The sequence below is a fragment of the Asparagus officinalis genome, chromosome 6 (assembly GCF_001876935.1).
Source record: "Asparagus officinalis chromosome 6, Aspof.V1, whole genome shotgun sequence".
In the NCBI taxonomy this organism is placed as follows: domain Eukaryota; kingdom Viridiplantae; phylum Streptophyta; class Magnoliopsida; order Asparagales; family Asparagaceae; genus Asparagus; species Asparagus officinalis.
The window spans coordinates 10,712,827-10,737,444 of NC_033799.1; the positions used below are offsets into that span (position 1 = coordinate 10,712,827).

Here is a 24,618-nt window from a genome sequence, read left to right on the forward strand (position 1 = left end):
CCCCCCCTCTCCCCCGCCTCCCTCCCTCTCTCTCTCTCTCTCTCTCTCTCTCTCTCTCTCGACTGACCCACAGCCGCATCCCTCTCTCGCTGTACCTATCTTGTCACCACCGCTCCCGCAAGTCCTCAACCACGTCCCCCTCTCTTGCAGTCCCCATTCAGGTAAAATTTTTATTTTTTATTTTAAATTTATGAATTATTTTTAAAATTAATAGAATTGTTCCTACGCTTCAGTAAGCTTAATTCTCTTCCTTATGTTTTATTTCTTTTTGACATTAGCAGTGTAATTGGAATTGTATACTAATTTGGCGCTTAGGTACTTATTCCATGTGGAATTTGTCTGGAACAACCTAGCATGATAGGTGAACGGTAAATAATTCATGATGTGCAAGCATCTTAAATTTATTTTTGTTTAGGAATATAAAAGCAAGTCTGATGACTTATGGATTCTACCGTTGAAAATCGCAATAAGTTTGCAAGTTCATGTTTAAACTATTTCCATGAAACTTTTAGATCATGAGGTGCGAATTGAATACATGTGTATAAATTTCTATAAAACTGTCTGAAAAACAAGGAAAGCTCACGATAACTCACTGAAGATAACCATGTTATCCACTGAACATTACCATGTTATCCTTAAAAATACACTGGAAAAAATACAGAATAAGGAAAAACCATTGAAATTCTTGACTCTTTCAGGAACACATAATATTACGAACCACTTCAGATGGAGAACCACATCATTTTTCACTTAAGGAGCAAAGGACACCCCATCATGTTTCCCAAGCTAAATAAACTCATATTTTAATGATGAAACAGACTGAATAGATAGAATTGATAAACTCGAAGACATTATATGGACTTAAAAGCAGATAATGCAACTGTTAGTAGTTTCTGAATTTGAAGAACACAACACTCTACACAAAGGAAACTTTTATTGATAGAACACTTGAGAATACAACACTTGTTCTTACAAGAACACCTCACTTTCACACAATTCCTTTATTTTGGTGGACACTCACACAAGGCTACACTACACACTCAAGCTTTCAAGCTTACTTCTTGCTTGCTTGCTTGCTTGCCCAAATGAGAGCACAAGACCCCTATTTATAGTTGTTTAAGAGGGCTAGGAAGTGTGTAGAAGAGTTAATCCTAGCCATACATTACTAAGAAGTTTCTAGAAGAATAAATACTAGCCATACACTTGTATCTTCCTAGAAACTTCATGGTAGATATTTTGTAGGATGTTACTAGAAAGAAGTTCTAGAAAGTTGTTCTAGAATAATCTAAGTTGGTGATGAATTCTAATACTCCCCCTCATCACCAACTTTCATTTCTCACAAGTCCAAGCTTCTTCTTAAGCTTCAAAAATGTCTCTGTCTTTAGTGGCTTGGTGAAGATGTCAGCGATTTGGTCTTCAGACTTGCAATATGACAGCATCACAGTCTTCTTTTTAACTTGATGTCGGATGAAATGATATCTTGTCTCTATGTATTTGCTTCGTCCATGTGCTACCGGATTTTTGGCAAGTGCAATAGCTGACTTGTTGTCGATGAGAATCTCTGTCGGTGCTTCTTGTTGGTGTTGCAATTCCTTCATCAGACTCCTGAGCCATATTGCTTGACACGCACATGTCGATGCTGCTATGTATTCTGCTTCGCAACTTGATAGAGCGACGACAGACTGCTTCTTTGATGACCATGAGAATGTTGCTGATCCGATATTGAACATGTAGCCAGATGTGCTCTTTCTTTCATCTAAATCTCCACCATAATCGCTGAGAATTCTCTTGGCTGCTTTGAAATGCTCCTGTCTTGGCTCCTCCATATATCTGCTCACCAGTCCTACCGCGAACACTATGTCGGGCCTGGTGATGGTTAGGTAGCGCAAGCTCCCGACTAAACTCTTGTATAGAGTTGGATCAATATAGCTTCCTGGTGTGTCTCGCCTCAGCTTCACTCCGACTTCTGCAGGAGTTGCGACTGGATTGCAGTTGCTCATGTTGAACTTCTGAAGGATATCCTTTGCATACTTCTTCTGAGAGATGAAGATTCCTTTCTCTGATTGCGACACTTCTACTCCAAGAAAGTATGACATTTCTCCAATGTCAGTCATCTCGAACTCCTTGATCATATTCTTTTTGAACTCCTCGAACATTTTCGGATTGTTGCCGGTGAAGATCATGTCGTCCACGTAGAGACATACGATCATGATGTCTTCATCCTTCTTCTTGGTATAGAGAGAGTGCTCATACGGGCTCCGATGGAATCCGTTCTTCTGGAAGTATGCATCGATTCTGGCATTCCATGCTCTGGGCGCTTGCTTCAGTCCATACAATGCCTTCTTCAGCTTGTAGACTTTGTCTTCTTGATTCTTCACCTCGTACCCTGGTGGTTGCTTGATGTAGACTTCTTCTTCTAAGTAGCCGTTCAGGAATGCAGACTTCACGTCCATCTGGTAGATCTTCCACCGGTTCTGTGCTGCCAATGCGATAATGAGTCGGATGGTGTCGATCCTCGCGACTGGTGCGAACACTTCTTCATAGTCAACTCCTTCTCGCTGACTATAGCCTTTTGCAACAAGCCTGGCCTTGTACTTCTCGATTCCGCCATCTTGATTTGTCTTTGTCTTGTACACCCACTTTACTCCGATTGGTTTATGGCCTTCAGGTAAGGTAGTGAGCTCCCATGTGTCATTTCTCTTGATTGCCTCGATCTCGTCATCCATGGCTTTTCTCCACTTATCTTCTTGAGCAGCTTCTTCATAGCTGACCGGATCACATTCTGCAAACAAGCAGAATAGTGTGTAGTCATCCATCATCTCGACAGGCTCTGTATCGTCGTACAGATCTCTTAGGCTTCTCATCCTCCTTGTTGCTCCCCCTGAAGAGCTTCCTTCACTTGAGCTGGATGATGTCGGCGTTGATGTTGGGGTTGATGGAGCTGGACTATTAGGTGGACTTTGTTCTGGTCTTCCAACCTCCTGCAAGTCATCATCATTATCTTCAAAGAACATACCTTTAATATTTTTATCTTCATCGGTCCATTTCCAATAATCTTCTTCATCGAACTCCACGTCTCTTGAAATGATCATCTTCTTTGTAACTGGATTGTAGAGCTTGTATGCTTTTGTCCTCCTCTCGTACCCAACGAATATGCACTTTTCTCCTCGATCGTCCAACTTCTTTCTTTTCTGCTCCGGGATGTGTGCATATGCAATACACCCAAACACCTTCAGGTGGTTGACACTTGGCTTGATGTTGCTCCACATCTCCAATGGTGTCTTGAACTTGACGCTCTTTGTCGGACATCTGTTGAGGAGGTAAACTGCACAGTCCACGGCTTCAGCCCAGTAAGTCTTTGGCAGGTACTTGCTCTTCAACATGCTTCTGACCATATCAAGAATGGTACGATTCTTCCGCTCTGCTATGCCATTCTGCTGTGGTGTGTAGGCGGCAGTGAGTTGATGAATTATCCCGTACTGCTTGTTGAAATTGTTGAATGCCTTCGAAGTGTATTCTCCACCTCGATCTGATCGGAGCACTTTGATGTGGTACCCACTTTGCTTTTCTACCATCTCCTTGAATTCTTTGAATTTCTCCAGAGCTTCGGATTTCTCCTTCAGGAAATAAACCCAAGTTTTTCTGCTATAATCATCAATAAATGTGAGAAAATACCTGTTTCCTCCAAGAGAGATGACTTCAAATGGTCCTGCAATATCTGTGTGGACCAATTGTAGCAACTCTGTTGCTCTTCTTGACTTTCCAACTTCGAAACTTCTTCTATGTTGTTTGCCCTTCATACAGCCTTCACATAGCTGGTTCGGATGGTTGATTTGCGGCAATCCTTTTACCATTTTCTCCTTCCATAGAAGATTCAGGCCACTGAAAGCGAGATGCCCGAATCGTAGATGCCAGAGCCAAGTCTCGTCTTTTATGATTGACTTCAAGCACTTGACAGGGTCAGCATGAATATTTAAGGTAAACAGTCTATTTCTAGACATGTTCACCTTTGCAATAACTTCATTTTTATTTTTAATAGTGAGGGCAAGGTCTTTTAGATGTATATCATAGCCTCTTTCAAGGAGCTGGCCTAGGCTCAAAATATTATTTCGTAATGCTGGAACATAGTAGACATCAGAGATGTACCTGTTCTCGCCCGTCTTTGTCTGGATCATTATATTTCCCTTGCCTTTTACTGGAATCTTTGACTGATCTCCAAAAGTGACATCTCCTTGTACCATCTCGTTCAGCTCGGTAAAGAACTCCTTGATGCCGCACATGTGGTTACTGGCACCTGAATCTAGATACCAGATATCTTTATTCTTGCTTTCGCTCTCCTGGTACGTCAACAGGACTGTTGAAGTGTCTGCCTGCTCCCTTTCTACAAAGTTGCTTCTTTCTGCCACTTGATTTGATTTCTCCCAACATTCGTAGCTGAGATGACCGTATCTCTTACATTTGTAACACTGTGGCTGAGATCTGTCCTCATGGTAACTTCTTCCTTGTCCTCGTCCTCGTGTGCCACGACCTCGTCCTCGATCGAATGATCGTTCACGATCTCTATTTCGATCTTGATTTTCATGGCCTCCTTGGTACTGTCTCCTACGACCTTGCTGGAAGTTTGAGCCACCTCGAAATGAGCCTCTGCCTCTGTAGCCTCCACGTCCTCTTCGACTATCTTCTTTGATAGTCATCTTACTCTGCAAGGCTTGTTCTAGATTCTCCGCTTGATTTGAACTAATGTTTATATCTTGTTCATAAGCTTGCAGAGAACCTTGCAGCTCATCAATAGATACTTCGGAAAGATCTTTAGACTCTTGTATTGCCGGAATAATATATTTGAATTTAGAGTCTAAAGTCCTAAGTATCTTCTCCATAATTCTTACATCATTAATTGCTTCTCCATTTCTCTTCATTTGATTTGTTATTGTCTGAACTCTACTAAAATAATCCGATATTGATTCTGTAGCTTTCATCTTCAAATTTTCAAATTCAACTCTTAATGCTTGGAGGCGTACCTTTTTGGCTCTTTCCGCACCTTGATAGGATTTTTGTAAAATCTCCCATGCTTCTTTAGAGGACAGGGCATTGGAAATCTTCTCAAACGCAGATTCATCTACGCCTTGGAATATTAGGAACAAAGCTTTTTTGTCTCTTTTTCTGACCTCCTTCAGCTCACTCTTCTGTGTGGCGGTGAGAGTTGCTTCTGCTGCAAGTGACTCTGGTTCAGTGTAGCCATTCTCCACGAGCTCCCACAAGTCTTGCGAGCCGAGCAAGACTTTCATCTGGATACTCCAGTTGTCGTAATTGGTCTTCATCAGCTTCGGAATCTGTGGCTGGATCATGTTCGCCATCTCGTACACGAGCACCTTCGATTGGCCCGGCTAGATCGAACTTTGCTCTGATACCACTTTGATGGAATTTGAAGAACACAACACTCTACACAAAGGAAACTTTTATTGATAGAACACTTGAGAATACAACACTTGTTCTTACAAGAACACCTCACTTTCACACAATTCCTTTATTTTGGTGGACACTCACACAAGGCTACACTACACACTCAAGCTTTCAAGCTTACTTCTTGCTTGCTTGCTTGCTTGCCCAAATGAGAGCACAAGACCCCTATTTATAGTTGTTTAAGAGGGCTAGGAAGTGTGTAGAAGAGTTAATCCTAGCCATACATTACTAAGAAGTTTCTAGAAGAATAAATACTAGCCATACACTTGTATCTTCCTAGAAACTTCATGGTAGATATTTTGTAGGATGTTACTAGAAAGAAGTTCTAGAAAGTTGTTCTAGAATAATCTAAGTTGGTGATGAATTCTAATAAGAAATACTACTACTGTACTCAGTTTAGTGGTAATATAATCAAGACTATAGTGCCAATAACATTCATAGCCCTCACTAATCGCCTTCTTAATTAGCATGAAGGTCATGAGATACACAAAGGAGAAAAAAGGATTTTGTAAACTTACGTATAGATAAAATATTGAAGGAATTAACATCAGGCGCACAACTAAAAAAATAAGAGGAAAGAAATTACACGTTACATAATGCATTGAATTTGAGACTGCTGCATAATGTAAAGTTACCCATGCAATTTACTTGGAGGAAACAAGGTATTTATGGGTACATTTAAAGATGATATCTGTAGCTTTCTTTGTTTTATGAAGGGATGGCCTCTTCATGTTCAGAATGTTGACATTAATGCTGGGTTCTTTTTTACTGGTCAGTCATGCCATGAACAAAATATTTTGAAGCTTTAGATGTCCAACCAATGATAAATAGGTATCAACATTGCCCACCCAGGTCCGTGTCCAAATATGTAGGCATTAGTACTTAAAAGGCATTAATACAACAAATCATGAAACCAGTGCTCTTAAATATATACAGAAAGAGAAAAGGTGCGTGTGTTGTGAAGACTAGGTTTGAATCAAAAATTGACTTTATTATTTCTTCCTTTTTTTGAATCTAATTTCTTTTTCTTTTTTTGGCAGTGGCAATGGATCTGGCAATAACACTGGAAGTGAACTTGTTCACATGTTTCTTGTTGAAAGTCAACAGCCTCCTCCGGTGTAAGTTATTCGATCCTCTGCAACTCCTTTTCTTTCATGTTTGTTGCCCTCATTTTTCCTCCATGTTTGCATATTATTTGCTGTGCTGGATAAAACTTGGGTAGTAAATGTACAGGAAAACATGTGTGAGATCAATTTAATGCTGAATTCATTTTTTTTTAGTATCCATGTTAATGCCGAATTCATTTTGTGGGTGTTTTTACCAGTTCTAAGTATCAACGTTGATGCCGAATTTTGTTTGTGAGCGTCAATGTTCATTTTGACTATCAACGTTAATGCCACATTTCGTTTGTTTACGTTAATGTCCGTATTGAGTATCGATTTTAATGCCCATTCATCAATTAAAAGTGAATCTTAGTACATAGTAAACCAGTGCTGATTACATTCTTTTATGCTCCATATCACAAGCATAAAGCATTTGCACGATAACTTAGAACCAACTATAATTGCATTCAGGTTGCATATTGTTAAGACCCAAATCAATCCATGTTCTTCAATCAAGTTATACAACTCATAAATTATTTTTCCCTCAAAATACTCAATGGACTTGACAATGACCTCCATGGCCTGTTGCATGCCTCAATAGTGAATTAAATCAATGACATTGGTTTATTATAATACCTTTCATTACATTTTGGATATGACGTTTGACATTTGTGAATTGTGAGAAGCTTTTTGTTCTCTCATGTTTATGCTTGCTTATGTTTTTTATTCCATTGGTTTGTTCTATTGGATTTTATGTTTCGTATTTGGATTTTTTTATCCTGTATTGATACAGGAGGATGACATGCGTTTGGAGAATGTATACTACTCTGGAATGAAGGATGTCAGTTTCTTTGATTCTGATTGGGAATAATACTACTTTGTCTCTACTTCTCTTCACATCTGTAAATTTACCTTTCTCATGGGTTTTGTGAACTCTTTCATTGTATAAATCATTGACGTGTGAAAATTAGTTATTGTCTATGTAAATAATTTATGTTACACTCTAGTATTTTGGTGAATGTCGTGTGAAAATTAGTTATTGTCTATGTAAATAATTTATGTTACACTCTAGTATTTTGGTGAATGTATTATTTGAATATAATTGTATTTGATCTATGTAAATAATTTATGTTACACTCTAGTATTTTGGTGAATGTATTATTTGAATATAATTGTATTTGAAATTGAAATATAGTTAGATTGGGTTGGATATGAACATAATTTGGTGTTGGATATTATATAGCAATTGGAACATAGATTCTGCACACACAAAAAACTACTATAGCGAAGCAACCTAGACGGAATTTCGTCTAGGTTGCTACTGTAGCAACAGTACCAGCCTAGACGGAATTCCGTCTAGTCGCCAACCTAGATGGATTTCTTACTTCCGTCTAGGTTGATTGATACGAGTCGCCAGACGAGCACCCTTGATTGCGAAATTATCAAGAGTGGGTTGAGAAGAAGACAATAGAAAATACAAGAAAAATCCAGTTTTGGCGAAGGAAAATACTTTCTTTAGATTATGAGAAATAATAGATTACAAATCCCTTTCTCACAATCTCTCTAGATCAAAGAACAATCTCCCTGATGTCGTTTCTGAATACAATCTGGTTATGAAACCCTAGAAAAGTCGTGTTTTAATATATATATTCGACTACAGGGCCTTGCGATCGACCGCAGAACCCATCGCGGTCGACCGTGAAAAGTCCAGAGACTTTTCCTGAGCTGTGCACGTTCGCGGTCAACCATGGCGTCACGTGCGGTCGACCGCTGGAAGTCCAAAGTGTTTCCTGTAGTTTTTCATGTACTCTTCGACGTTACTGTCTTCAACGACTTCATCCATGTCTTTATTCTCAAGATACCATGAGAATCATCTATCCTCAAACTCCAATGAGGATCGCTTAGCTCCCGAAGTAAGGAAGAAGATACACCCGTATAATGGCTCCCTTTTTTAGGAACTTGAAGTTCCGTTCAAGTTAGAACTGTAGCCGAGGGAACTCGCGAGCGCTTCCTTCTTTTCTAAACCACTTGGCCTTGCTAGGAATTTAGTCTCGACGTCCGATCGGAAACAACTTCTTCATCCCACGTCTCGTCGTAGTCACCTTCCGCTCTAAATTGCAACCCTCTTTCAGCGGCTCCTCATAAGAACTAATGCATAGCGCAACAAACTTCTTGCTTGCATTCACTAGCCTCTTCGCTCGATTCACCATCACCAAGTTTGTCTCCTTCAAAAGAGATGTTGAACGAAATATGAACTATTTACCATCTTTGGTGAATGTGTACTTCAGAGCCCGCCTCTCGTAGATCGAGTATCTATCCCACAAATAGGAATTGCCCAGTATAACCTGACAAATATCCAATGAAACCACATCGCACGTGACCTCGTCAATATACGACTCATGGGGTGCAAATCTGAAAGTGTATTAATTAACTACACTAAGTCCCGTCTCCTTCTGAATCCACCCTAATGGATAGAGCTTTAGATGCTTGACTGTCTTCAAACTCAGCTTCCGAATCAAGGCATCGGATATCAAATTCTTCTTACTGTCTGGATCAACTATGACATCAACCAAACTGGTATTGACCTGCAACTTAAGAACAAAGAGCTGCTCTCTAGGGTCGTCATCCTCTTTCGTGATCTGTTTCCCCGTCATAAGATTAATACTATTATTGGGTTCTGTTATCGCCGGGACTTCTTTCGGAACTTGAGCTATCATGTATGCCTTTTTCTCCTCCTTCTTCTTCAACCCCCTTGGTTTGAGATAAGGATAATTCTCCCAACACCGATCAACTACGTGTTATGTCTTCTCTCAATGATTACAAATCATCTCTGCTTTTCCTGAATCATCCTTCTTCTTCTCCTCCTTAGATTGAGAACCACTAGACTCGCCTCCAGTTTGTTTAGCCTCTCCTTTGGATTCGTTGCTCCTCTTATGCTTGTCTTCAATGGCAATAGACTTCACACTCGCCTCTGCAATAGATTCCACTGTGAATAGCTTCATCTCCTTCCGAATATACTCGCTCAAACCCGCCATATACTTCATCAACACAGAATATTCCTCCGTCGCAATATTGAGGATCACCGCCTGCTGCTGGAACTCCGTGATATATTCTTGAATGGTTTGATTGACTCTTTGGTGAAAGCCGTACCACTTGTACCAACGCTTCTTAAGGAATCCCACCAGATAAAATTGCTTCTGTAATAGTTTCTTGAACTTGTTCCACGATACCGCCTTCCTTTCCTGCTTGCAATAGGATTTTCATCATGTCAATGCATGCCCCGAAAGCTTTAAAGTCGCGAACATGAGCTTCTCCTTGAATGAATATCCATAGAGGATATAATATGTCTCCATCCGCTCAATCCAATCATCACGCCTCTCGACGTTGACACTCCTATCATAAACATGAATCTCCACCTTGAAGTCTATTTTTAAATTCTGGTAAGAACCCTTACCCCCTTGATGCGGAACAGTCTTGACAATCTCGGTCTCCTTATCAGAATCAGATTCCTCGCACTCCCTATCGGATTCTACAAGTTTCTTCTTGCCTTTCGAAGAAGATTCCTCCTTTTTATCCTTTTCTTGGAAAAGATTGACGAGCTGTGTGAGAGTCGAACTCATTGTCTCCATCTGTTTCTCCAATGCATCAAGTCTCGCTGAACTATCCCCTTCAGTCATCTTCTTCTTCCTTAATTTCTGAACTCCTTCCAAAGAAATAAGGATCTCGTCTAGCTTCTTGTATTACGATCGAGTAAGGACCATACACAGATCCCCCCTTCACATGATCTAATCACTCTGATACCAACTTGATACGAGTCGCCGGACGAGCACCCTTGATCGCGGAATTATCAAGAGTGGGTTGAGACGAAGACAATAGAAAACACAAGAACAATTCAGTCTTGACGAAGGAAAATACATTATCTAGATTATGAGAAATAATAGATTACATATCCCTCTCTTACAATCTCTCTAGATGAAAGAACAATCTCCCTGATCTCATTTCTGAATACAATCTGGTTATGAAACCCTAGAAAAGTCGTGTTTTAATATATATCAAACACAAAACCTAAAGCGAACAGGAAACTGGAAGTCTGGCCCAGCCTGACTCGCGGTCGACCGCAGAGACATGTGCGGTCGACCGGATAGAATGACAGAAACTCAGTATCGACTACAGAGTTTGGCGATCGACCGCAGAACCCATCGCGGTCGATCGGACAGAATGACAGAAACTCAATATCGACTACAGGGTTTGGCGGTCGACCGCAGAACCCATCATGGTCGACCGCGAAAAGTCCAAAGACTTTTACTGAGTTGTGCACGTTCGCGGTTGACCACAACGTCACGTGTGGTCGACCGCTGGAAGTCCAAAGTGTTTCCTGCAGTTTTTCCCGTACTCTTTGACGTTGCCGCCTTCAACGACTTCATTCACGTCTTTATTCTCAAGATACCATGAGAATCATCTATCCTCAAGCACCTGTGAGGATCGCTAAGCTCCCGAAGAAAGGAAGAAGATACACCCGTATCATTGATGTCCGTCTAGTTTGCCCCAACCTAGACGAAATCAGACTAGACGGAACAAATTAGATGGAATTCCGTCTAGTTGTACCAACCTAGACGGGAAATGGAGCAACCTAGACGGAAATTTCCGTATAGATTGCTCGTTTTTCTACCAGTGTTATTACCCTATTTTTAAGATCGTTTCTAAGAAAAAAAACCCTAGAAAATAATTTGTTCGATCATCGACTACACGCAACACAAAAAGAAAATTCCATTTCGGTGCAACTTGTTCCTTTATAACGGCCTCAGGCCAATTAAAATCACATATGATGTACTAATAAGACTTAGGATACTTGGGCTAAGACAAAATTGGTTTATTTAATCAAGCTAAAGGATTAGTTATGCAACCATCCCCAATTTCTGGCAAATGAGTCGGACATGGAACGGCCCAAGATAGAATATATAAAATAACTAAAAGTATAGAACTCGTGACTTAATTTTCTCCCCTAACTTCAGTGACCATAATTGATCCGATTCATTGTGAAGCGATTTACTGGGTCATATTAATATGGAAGCGCGAATCTTATGAGAACACTCCGCAACATGTAGAATGTTCCGAGTCATAGATATGTCAAATATGTAATAGTTTTGATATTTCGTGCTCCTTTACAAGGCTCGGATCACTCCTTGTGATTAGGCCTGTCCATCCGGGCCGGCCCGGCCCGGCTCGAAAATCCGGGCCGGGTCCGGGCCCGGGCCCGGGCCCGACCGGGCCGGGTTCCGGGCTGGCCCGGTTGATTTTCCTTTTTTTTCCCAAATTTTTTTAATTTTATTTAAATTTTAAATTATAAAAAAAGATAAGAAAAATAATAAAAACAATAATTTTATTAATTACTTAAAATGACATAAATTATAAATAAAAAATGATAAAAACAAATTCTTTATTAATAATTGATAAATCAGTTACAAATTACAAGTACAAATTTATTTTGGAATTAATCGCATCACAATAGATAAGTAAATCCCAACTAGGTTGGCACCTACTCACCTATATCACTATCATTTGCAATTATTTCCAAAATAATTCTTTACAAATTTTAAGCTAAGATATAAAAACTACAATCTATTCTTTATATCTATCTGCTAGTCCCAATTCTTCAAATTTATCTTCAATTCCAGCCATCCGATCGATGCCTTGCGTTCGCTTCTCGTACCTCCACCAATCTTGTAAGCACATCACCGCTTGTACAGTATACGGATCCAAGCATGTCCTATGATCGTCGATCAAACGACCTGCTGTGCTGAAGGCGGATTCCGAAGCTACCGTCGAAACCTGCACTGTTAGTAAGTCACGAACCATGGTGGAAAGTATAGGATATGAAACTGATCCATATACTTTCCACCATTGCAAAATATCTAAAGCATTTCCTTGACATCTAACTAAAGAAGCAGAAAAATATTCATCTATTTCAGAAACCTCCGATGATGACGATCCAAGTCCAGATCCACCAGTTAGCTCGGCTACCATTGCATACCTATCAAAACTTACACTTTTACCTCGGGCTCGGGATGAGCTCGAAGAAACCGAAGCTGCAGACTGTTGTGCAGCTACACCATGTCTAGCTGCATACTCATCATATAAAGTTTGAAAATAATTTCTAATAAGTAAATGATGAGTAGTAGCATTCAGGGTGGTTCCATCATCTAAGTCTATAACCTGTCCACCATACAATGACTGTAACAAACTTCGAAGGCCAATATCCTTCAAGCATGGATCAATAAGAACCCCCAAACCAAAAATATGAGGAATAGGCCTAAAGTACTTATTAAATTTGCTCTCCATTTCAAAAACCATAGGTCCAAAAGTAGCATCCAAACGATATTTATCAAAAAAATTTTGAATATTTAAAATTTGTAAAGCAGCTAAAGTAATGGTTGGATAATAACAGCCAGATAATAACATGGTAGCATCATAAAAAACTTGTAACATTTCATTTAAATTACATATAACTGTCCATTCATCTTCAGTTATTCCATAAGTGCTACCAGAACTAGAACTAGAAGCATAATAGTTTATAAAATCAGTTATAATGTCTTTATATTCTATTGCTACACTTAACATTGCATATGTGGAATTCCACCTATGGTCAACATCTTTTGGAATTAGTCTAGGCTTTACATTTTTTCTTTTACAAAATTGTTTCCATCTTTTAAGTCTTTGTTCAGAAGCACTATGCATGTAAGCAACTGTTCTAACCTTTTCTATCATGGGTTTAATTTCAGTAAATGCACTTTGAACAATTAAATTTAAAATATGACAGATGCACCTAATATGAAAAAGATCACCATGACATGGCAATGATAAAGATGATCTGATAAAATCAACAGCTACATTGTTATTACTTGCATTATCTAGTGAAAGAGAAAATATTCTTTGTGAAATTTCTAATTTCATAAGTTCTTCAATTATTAAATTTGCAACATTAGCACCAGTATGTGACTCTTCTATTGCAATAAAAGAAACAACTCTTTTAAACATTTGCCAATTTTCATCAATCCAGTGTGCTGTGATACATAAATATCCAGTTTGTGCTCTAGATGTCCAAATATCAGAAGTTAAAGAAAATTTACAGTTTAAATTTTTAAAATAAGAAATTATTTTTTCTTGTTCTTGCTGATAATATTTTAAAATATCACGTTGACAGGTTTGACGAGAAAATTTTTTAAATGCAGGATAAAAACCATCTCTAAACATATCTTCAAATTCATCATCTTCTACTAATTTAAAAGGAAGGTTTTTAAGAATGATAAACCTGATTACGCATTTCCTGGCTCTGGCAGCGTCATAGTTCCAACTACCGAGACTACCAGAAGAGGAGGATTGAGAAATCATGGATTGTCGGATATCACCTTGAGGAGGCTGGCCTTTGTTGTGTTTATCTAAATGGCGTTTGAGGTGGTTGGTGCCGCTCTTATGATGAGCTTGAAAAATCTTGCCGCACAAAGCACACTTAGCCTTCTGGGTGAGGATCCTACCGTGTTCATCCTTGGTGACGTCGATCTTCTCGTAAAAATTCCACACATCGGATCTTGGCCGTTTAGGAGCTCTTGGTGCAGATTCGTCGCCACCGGATTCGGGATTAACTTCGGTAGGAGGACTTATAGTAGGAGGACTCATAGTAGGAGGACTCATTTCAGGATCAGGAGATATGTTTTGCTCTTCATAATCAGATCCGGAAGCCATTTGATGAAATGATTAGAAAGTATAAATAAGAGAGTATAAGAGAGAGTATAAGAGTATAAGAGACCGTTGTGGCCGGGCCGGCCCGGCCCGGCTTATTTCCGGCAACGGTCACGAGTGGTGACCGTTGCCACACGGGCCGGGCTCCGGGCCCGGGCTGCCCGGCCCGGATGTTGCCCCGGCGCCGTACTGTTCCGGGCCGGGCGCCGCTGAGGCAACCCGGACCCGGGCCCGGAACTATTTCCGGGCCGAGGCCGGGCCGGGCCCCGGGCCGGGCCAGCGGGTAAAATGGACAGCCCTACTTGTGATATGATGTTCTGATAAGAAATTCTACCCGATCACATGAAAAGTCCATGTGAAGTTATTTAATTCATATATTACATGTGCCGAATATGGGTTTGGTTTACGGGTTTTATCAGAACCCCAATTATGTACCACCATTTATACCAATGGTGTTATTTATGAAACTAGAGTGATAGATTCTACTTATCAATCCCACAATAACTAGGTCAAATTATGTTTTTTTCCTTAACTAGATCACGATTAGTCTGAAAGGGGGTGCACCTGTTGCGCGTCGTGCGGAAGCGTGCTCGACAACCAAACGAGTCGGTGAGTGATGAGAGAAGAAAACCAAACCAAATCAAGAGTGCAATTCACCAAAATACGACACAAATCAAACCAAACACAAGGATTTACGTGGTTCGGCAATTGCCTACGTCCACGGGGAGAGGATGGAGAGATTTCACTATATGAAGGAGAAATACAACGGGTTACAACTCACAAAATCACTCAAATATAACCCTAACCAAAGCTCTCAACTCCCTCACAATATCTCCCTCTCAAAGTGCTCAAAACAATGCTAATTCTCTCATTTTCTCTCATTTTTAAACCCTAAAAAACGTGGTCCTATTTATAATAAAACACAATCCCAAACAAAGGATGATTCTCAAACAAAGGAGGATTCTAAAAACGAGTCTGTCACACCAGGGTGTGGCGTAGACCACACCCATGGCAGACAGGGCAGATTCTGCCATACCAGGGTGTGACGCAGACCACACCCATGGCAGACAAACCAGATTCTGCCATACCCATGGCAGACACCACATCAGGGTGTGGTGGAGTCTGTTTTGGGTTTTTCTTCACGTTTTTCACAATTTCTTCGCCGTTTTCACAATTCTCCACCTCGGCGAAGTGTTCCCAAACCTGATCCGACACAAACATGAGCACCAATGTGTCGTCTCTCCGAACTCGGCTGCACCAATATGGTTGCCTACATACCCCCTCTCCCAAGGGATCAAGCCGCCCGTAGTTTATCCAAATGGCCGCGAACGACCTCAAACCAATAGAAGAGTTCGCAACACTTCTCCAATATCATCAACTCTACGGCTGATAGCACCTCCAATGGCCTCAAACACCTCCACCTGAGGTGAACCAATGACCATATCCAAACTGCATCTATCAGCTGCATTCGAATCAGAACCCAACTCATCATCTGCACCTAAATCCAAATGATCCCTAAGCTGTGTCACCTCAGCTGGAATCCCAAATAATACAGTATGATCTGGAGTAATCTTCACCCAATATGGAGTAGCATCAAACTCCACCCGCTGCGATACATCTAAGGTCTGTCTAAAACTCTTCACCTGCTGAGAGTCAAATAGCTCCCTCATCGAAGCCTCAACCGAAGTAACACTACCAGACCTATCTTCCAATGGAGTTTTACCTCCAATCACAGCAGTTGATAACTCTTTAATAGGATGATCCAAATATGTCGAAGCCTCGGTCCAGAAACTCTTCTGCAAACCATTGCTTGACAACAAACACCGATCCTCCTCCAGCAAGGCACGGTTCTCCAAATTTGTCACCCTATCTAGCTGCCCTAAGATTTTCTTTCTAACGAAGTGTCTCGAAATACCGTGAGTTCTGCTCCAATGCAGAAACAGGTCCATCTTGTACCTCCCATCAAAATCAGAATGGAGTACCTTCACCTTTCTGTCTATCACACACTTCTTCAATCTGTTAGATACTACTAGGACTTTCTCCAAAGGAGATTTGGTTGCAACCCAAACACGCCTAGAACAGTCACCAACAAAGAAAACCAAACGCGTATTACCTCCCAATGATGCCCCCTTGGAAGGCCCCCAAACATCCACGTGAACTCCTTTAGAACGACCATTAGCACGGTGAATAGAGGTGTCACACTTCACCTCGGTCTTCTTGCTCACATCAATATGTTCACTGGACTTTAAATTGCAAGTCTTTACACCCTCTTTCAATCTATGCGAGGAATCAATACTGGTGTTTGCGTCAAAAGTTACTGTTTTCATTGCTATCGAATCTATTACAACTTTAGTCGTTACAATAAACTCGAATAAAATAAAAAGTCGATCTTTTTATAAGATCTCCTTACACAATGAAAATAAAAAAAGTTTACAACTTTATCAAACAAACGCAGAGATCGTTCTTCGGTCTTCTGCTTGCGTGGGTGTCTTTGCCTGTGCCGGGGTTTATCCGTGGACCACCGTCGATCAGATCTGATTGCTGAAAAATTGGGCAGAGCTTCGTCGATCCGCGAGGAGATCTAGAAACTTGAAGCGCCTATCTCGGATAAAGCGAGATATTTGCTCTTCTTAGGATTACCGACGAGGGGTAATGCTAAGGAACGGATGCGGGTGATGTAGATCTGACGAAGATCTCTCTCTTGCGTTGAAGAACTAGATCCGATCTCTCCTCCTCCTCTCTGAAATTCGTGCACTTTAAGTCTTCAATCCGGCAGGGCTTCGCCTCTTCTCCAAAATTCCAGATCTGAAAAAAATGAGGCCTAAGGCTTGTATTTATAGGTGACACTCCTGGGGTGTCCCCAAAAATCTAGGACACCCGTGGGGTGTCCCCAAAAATCTAGGACACCCCTGGGGTGTCCTCAAAAATCTAGGATACCCCTGGGGTGTCCCCAAAAATCTAGGACACCCCTGGGGTGTCCCCAAAATCTAGGACACCCCTGGGGTGTCTCCAAAAATCTAGGACACCCCTGAGGTGTCTCCAAAAATCCGAGACACTCCGCTGTAATTTCTCCGTCCGAACTCGGATTTTAGTGATTCGAATTGCGTTGGAATTCTGACGAAGAGTTCTATCAGCCCCGATGGTTGGATTATCTGTAGAACGAACGAGACACGAAAGGCGTTGTTCTTTTTTGTAAACATCGCGGGGCTCTCGATTAGCCTGTGCCTTCGTTATTCCGAAATTCTGTCAGCTCACGTAGTTCGTCGATTCACTTCAAGCGTTCACCGACGTCTATCGAACTCCTGTGAACCAGATAGTGATGTTCATTGTCGTTCCTTAACACTGAGCTGTTCGTGGAGACCTATAGGCAATTTTCGATGCCTACAGATACCCCCTCCAAAGCGTTCCGGACTCGTTTCTTTTATAGAAGAGGCTGGAATACTTTGGATGTGATTGGTCCAGCCTTCAGTCGGCGTAAAGGACCTGTAGTTAGCTTCAACTCTTGGCTCCTTCGATTTTCGGTCTATTCGATGCTTTGACGAATAACCGAAGTTCTTCCAGCACTGCGTTTATCGCCTGGCCGTCGTCGGAATCTCGAGTCTATCACTAGTGAGTTGAGTTTAGCTCGTGTCATTGAGTTAACTTTGAATTGACTATCTCTATCATATTGTGCTGACTTAAGGTTTCAGATTATCGTATGTTGACTTTTTGTCACAACGCGTTGATTGGTGTTGACCTAGGGTTACGCATTGACCGACGTTGACCCTAGGGTTCCGAACGTCGAATGTTGACTTTTTGTCGCAACGCGTTGACTGGCGTTGACCTAGGGTTACACGTTGACCGGCGTTGACCCTAGGGTTTTGAATCGTCGAACGTTGACTTTTTGTCGCAACGCGTTGACTGGCGTTGACCTAGGGTTACGCGTTGACCGGCGTTGACCCTTAGGGTTTCTAATGTTGAACGTTGACTTTTTGTCGCAACGCGTTAATTAGCGTTGACCTAGGGTTACGCGTTGACCGGCGTTGACCTTAGGGTTTCGAACGTCGAATGTTGACTTTTTGTCACAACGCGTTGAGTGACGTTGACCTAGGGTTACGCGTTGACCGGCGTTGACCCTAGGGTTTCGAACATCGAATGTTGACTTTTTGTCGCAACGCATTGACTGGCGTTGACCTAGGGTTACGCGTTGACCGGTGTTGACCCTAGGGTTTTGAATCGTCGAACGTTGACTTTTTGTCGCAACGCGTTGACTGGCGTTGACCTAGGGTTACGCGTTGACCCTAGGGTTTCGAACGTCGTACGTTGACACAGTTTATACTCGTACGTTTACTGGAGTGTACACAGTTTAAGCTCTTAAGGTATTGGAGCACAGCGGTCCCAAGTGTCGGGGTTGCAGGACCAACTGTTAAAGCTGATTCATCTGTATTTGTGGATCTTATTTTAATGTTGTTGGATAATAGAGCCACAAGACCAACTAGCAGAGCTGATGCATCAATGACTCGCACTAATAGAATTTTTGACAAATTCTCAGCCATCAACGGGTTTGATGAGCCTTTACCGACTACCGTTTGAGTCGGGCTAGCATGCAGATTGTTTAGATCCGTTCTGCACATAACGTTGTGCTAAAAGAGTTAACTCTTTTAGTGCTACGATATTGAATACGTAGACTTCATCTTTCTCACGGGAATAGACTACCTGACAACGTGTGTTAGACGTAGACTTAGGATTTTTTGGCAAATCCTCAGCCATAAACGGATTTGATTTGCCTTTACCGACTACCGTTCGAGTCAGGCTAGCAAGCGGATTGTTTACATCCGTTCCGGATGTGACGTTGTGCTAAAGGAATGAACTCTCTTAGACTTGATGCTACGACTTCGAATACGTAGACTTCGCCATTGTTACGGGAACAGGCTACCCGGCAACGCGTGTTAGGCGCTGACTTATCCTTACTTAGGATTCAGGATAAAAGTCCCCAGACTCGGATTCTGGTGTCTTCTTCAATCGGTAAAAGACTAAACCGGCAACGCGTATTAGGCGTTGGCTTATCCCTACTTAGGCTTCGGGATAAAATTCCCCATGCATAAAAGGCATGGATTTTTGTTGCTACGATGCTGAATACGTAGACTCGGTCGTTTTTACGGGAACGAACCACCCAGCAACGCAGGTTAAGCGCTGACTTATCCCTACTTAGGCTTCAGGATAAAATGCCCCAGACTGGATTCGGGTGTCTTCTTCAATCGGTGAAGGACTAAACCGGCAATGCCTGTTAGGCGTAGGTTTATCTCTATTTAGTAGACTTTACCATTTCTTATAGGGAAAAGGTACCCCGCACCGCGTATTAGGCGATGACTTATCCCTTCTTAGGCTTCGGGATAAAATTCCCCAGAGTAGAATTCTGGTGTCTTTTTCAGTCGGTGAAAGACTAAACCGGCAATATGTGTTAGACATAGACTTTGGGATTTTGACATAGACTTTGGGATTTTTGGCAAACCCCCAGCCTTCAACGGGTTTGATGCGCCTTTACCGATTACCGTTTGGATCGGGCTAGCATGCGGATTGTCTAAATCCGCTCCGCATGTAACGTTGTGCTGAGAGAGTGAATTCTCTGAGACTTTGTGCTATGATGCCGAATACATAGGCTTCGCCTTTGTTACGGGAATAGGCTACCCGGAAACACGTGTTAGGTGTTGACTCGTCCCTACTTAGGCTTCAGGATAAAATTCCCCAGGTTTAGACCCTGGCGTCTTTTTCAATCGGTGAAAGACTAAATCGGCAACGCGTGTTAGGCGTAGACTTATCTCTATTTAGGAGTTGAGATAAAATTCCCCGTGCACAAAGTGCCCGGATTGGAAATTGAAAATTGTGTCCTTTATCTGAATAAAGACGGATTGGGAAACGAGAGAGGAAGAATTTTATATTCTATCTCCCGGGACTGAAGAGGAAGAATTTTATATTCTATCTACAGTCGGAAAGGAAACTCAAGGTGGGATCTCCACCCCCAGAATCCGAAAAGATGAAACTAAGAGTGGGATCTCCACTCCGAGAATCGGAAAAGTTCAAACGGCCCTAACTTTTATAGGATTGGTCATTTGAATCAAAAGAATCCCTCGTTTATTAAGGGGAAAGCCCAATTTCGACCCTAACTTTTATAGGTTTGGTGGAAAAAGGAACAAAGGCGGATTTTCGTTTATCGAAAAGGAATGACTCGGTCTTAGTCTTAACTACTTGTAGGCTTGACTAAGCGAGATTGGGAACAATCCTAACTTTTATAGGTTTGATTGTTCAAATTGAAAGTGGACCTCTCGTTCATGGACATGGAAGGAATCGAGAGAGGAATTTTGGCTGTGGTCCTAACTGTAGGAAGGTTTGACCAATCGGGAGGTTTGAGACGATCCTAACTGTAGGAAGGTTTGATCGCTCGATTTGTGGACCTCTCGTTCATTGGGGGGAATCGAGAGGGGCCTTTGGTTGTGGTCCTAACTTTTATAGGTTTGACCTGAAAGCAAAGAAAGTGGAATACAGGTAGCAAAGAAAGTGCCAACTCATATTATCACTCAAAGGAAGACTTTAACGCTAGGTGATTAGGACCTAACATGTTGAGTCTGAGAAATGCCAATGACTGGCAGATGGAAACCTGTGGTCCTAACTGTAGAAAGGTTTGACCAGGTGACAGATCAAGATTTATTATATCCGGGCTCTAACTATGAAAGTGTTGAGTGCACGAACATAGCGGAAGTTTGAATGGATTGAACTTGATAGAATTTGGTGGTCCCACCGTCAATTAGTCTGATCGGTGAGAGATTTAGTGTTCATCACTTTGTTCCAATGATTGGGTTATCCCTAAGAATATTAACATTCTTTTGGGAACTTCTCGTTACACGAATTATCCACCCCCAGCTTTCTTGCAAAACTGGGTGTAACGAGGAGTACGTTATCCTCAATCGCATGTTCAGGTTATCCTTAAGAATATATGATTCTCTAGGAACTTTCTGTTACATGAATTGTCCACCCCCAACTTCCTCTGCGGAACTGGTTCGGACATTATTCTCAGTTACCTGACCGGGTTATCCTTATGAATATTATCATAATATTCCCTAGGAACTTCCCGTTAAAAGTGGAAAACAGTTTAGACTCATATACCTATTGGAGTATGCAGGGAACAGTTTAACCTCTTGCACCTGTTAGAGGATTGAGAAATAGTTTATACTCGTATACTCTTTGGAAATTTTTTTTTTTTTTGACTTAATTGAGCGATATAACGCCGGCTTCAACCAAGGTCTGGATGATGTTCTTTAAAGTAAAGCACGCCTTGGTGGGATGAAGGATCCTCCTGTGATATGCGCAGTACTTCGGATCTGCAGTATCGTCAGCTTCCTCCTGATTCATGATGAGTGGCAGCTTGATCTTGTTGTTTTCAAGCAGGGTTTCGAAGATGGCTGGAATGTCCTCGTCCTTGAATGAGTACTCTTTTTGGAGCCTCGGATCCGAATTCTTCTGTTGTCTTCGGAGCTGTTGTTGTGACGTTTGATTAACGTCAATAACTGTTGTGGGTGCCTTCCCTTCATCATGAGACACGAGACTCGAATTCAGAGGGTTAACCATCGGTTGTTTTTTTTCGACCTTCCTCCTTCTGAGGAAGCGTTCGGCCTGTTCTCCGCGCACCTTCAACTCTCTCCAGGTATTGAGCGGCTCTACTCCCATAACATCCAAGATGTTAATGGACAAATTATTATGGCAGGTCTGCAAGACGAACTCCTCCGTGACGGGATCCTTACAGTTTATTGCCTGATTGCGGAAGCGTTTGATGAAGGTATCCACCGACTCTCCGTCTTTTTGTTTCTCATCGAAGAGTGTTTTGATCGACACTTCTGCGTCATCATCGAAGAAATGAGCGAGGAACATGCTCTCCAGGTCCTCCCAGCTGGACACGGAATGCCGGTCTTCTTCACCTCTCGAGCAGACATCAGGGCGTCAATTTTTCTTTCGAGATCCTTCATCTTTTCGGCCTCATCTATATCCTGTTTTGGATAATTTTCGAGAGGAATAATACGGCCACCCCCAATGTTATCATCATTGGTGGGTCCACCCCCCAGCGTCGTTATTTTTAGTGGGGCCACCCCCAGTATTTTTGGGCGGTGCGTCGGCCATGATGATTTCGTCCACTTCTGGATCGCTGTCAACTGCGGCGTTCTGGGTACGATGGCTAGATTCAACTAACTGATTCGACCAAGCTCGGATGTGTTGGTCGTGCATTTGTCTCATCTCCTGCATAGCCATTTCCATTTCGATTTTGAATGCTTCTTTCTGCTTGGCTAGAGCATCCTCAATGATTTTGGCTATTTGCTCGGTGTTGACCATGAACACTTCCCGAGCTTGTCCTATGCTAGACGTTGTATCGTCGGAGGCGAGTGCGGAATAAGAATCTGAGAGTTCGTCATCGGAATGGATTCCTTCATGGATCCCATGGTAATCGTTATATCCGACGGCTTCTAGCTGAAGCTGAGCTATTCCCGAATTGACTCTGCTTCCTGGAGAGAAATTAGGGTCGGAATCACTTGAAACAATTGGAGATTTTCCCTTGTTGACCATGTTGATGGTAACTTCTGGGAATTCATCATCTCGAGCAACCGATCCTCTTTGGTGGAAATGCCTTGATTTGGGCTTCGTCGTTCCATCGGAGATCCTCTCGAATATCGAGACCCTCTGCGGAGCGGTCTTGGGGCAGCTACACGTTGATAATATTGTCCTGATAATTTTGATATATGGACAGTAAGAGTCCGCTTTCCGGGTACTTCTCTTTTAAGATTTATTCGTACCCCCAGCCTGATAGTACAACTCATCGACGTTGCGGTCGGAGTAACCTATCGGCTGCTCACATGGATTCTCAGGTATAACGCATTCTTCTGTCTGACGTGTTTTCTTCTGAGTAAACATTGCCTTGTTGGCGTCTGCAAGAGTCGCACGTTTGGAATCACACCTTTGTGAGGGTGAAACCTTAACGGGCTCCTGATTTTTTGCACGCACCGCCAAGCGGGCCGTTGCAGAAATCCATTTGTTAGGAGGTCGCGTACGACCCCCAGTTCGGATGTTGGCTCGAAGCTCCTTCAACGATCTCCAGCTTTCCTTAACAAGCGCTTTTCCTCGATTCTCGGGTAGAGCACCGATACGATCCTTCAGAGGAATCCTAAACTTGGGGAAATCCACGTTGCGGTAGGGCTTTAACGGAGGTTCGGGATCTGAAGTTCACGAAGGCCGGAGAGCAACGTCGCCTGCTTTTGCCTTAGGCGCTGATTTGGCTTTTGGCACCCAAACTTGTTTGGATCTCGGCGATCTCTTAACTGCCTCTTCCTTTTGCATTTCTTGTACTTTTCGCACAAGGGTCCGGGCATGCGCAAGCAAGGTGCGGCGCTTCTGGATTCGCTCCTCAAGAGTAGAACGAGTTCTTTGGACACGAACCCATCCGTTAATTGGAGATCGAGAGGAGGATTCCGATGCTGGTCGTGGCGACAGATTAGCCACTTGGCGCTTTCTGAGCTCCAGATCTGCTTGGTAATGGAGACCATCCATCTGATCCAAAGCCTTGGCGAATTGGCGCGCGAGGCGTTGTCGTTTCCTTTGACGTGCTCTCTTTGATAGAGTTGGCGCGCCTTCAGCAGTCGACTCCTTAATCGTGAAGGAGTTCAGATCTGCAAATTTGGCTTCATTGAACGCCGGTGGATCATTGCAAGGTGCAACAGCAACAGCGGCGGAGAGATCGTCTTCTTGGATCTTCAGATCTGAAGACCAGCAGATCTTTCTGGAGGAGGAGGCACTCCTGCACTTGCCAGGAGAGGCGGATCTGGAGGAGGAGGAGGAGACGTACTCCTCGAACTTTTGCTGGTCGAATTCATATTCGACATCTTCGAGCACTGGGATCTTGATCGTCGGCTGCGGCACGACAGCTTCTAACCCAAAATCTGAAGCAGCTCCACCAGATCCCATATATATACATGCAGCAGTTGGCAACCTGTACATGAGACGGCTCAAACATGTCGTAGCCTGCACACCAATGCCAATGCTCGACATCAAACGCCGATCCTCCTCCAGAAAGGAACAGCTATCCAAATCTGCCATCTCACCTTGTCGCCTCAAAGTTTCCACACTAATGAAGTGTCTCAAACTGCCATGAGCTCTGCTCCAATGCAGAAACAGGTCCATCTTGTACCTACCACCAGAATGGAGTACCTTCACCTTTCTGTCAATATCATACTTCTTCAATCTGTTAGAGACTACTAGGACTTTCTCCAATGGGGATTTGGTTGCAACCCAAACACGCCTA

The 24,618-nt window shown here is 42.4% G+C and overlaps 1 long non-coding RNA gene across 1 annotated transcript; it reads left to right on the forward strand.

Annotated features, from left to right (window-relative positions):
* Positions 10-7,533, forward strand: LOC109844985. The gene is made up of 3 exons (XR_002248185.1): positions 10-161; positions 6,501-6,578; positions 7,357-7,533. It is a non-coding gene; the product is annotated as an uncharacterized LOC109844985 (long non-coding RNA).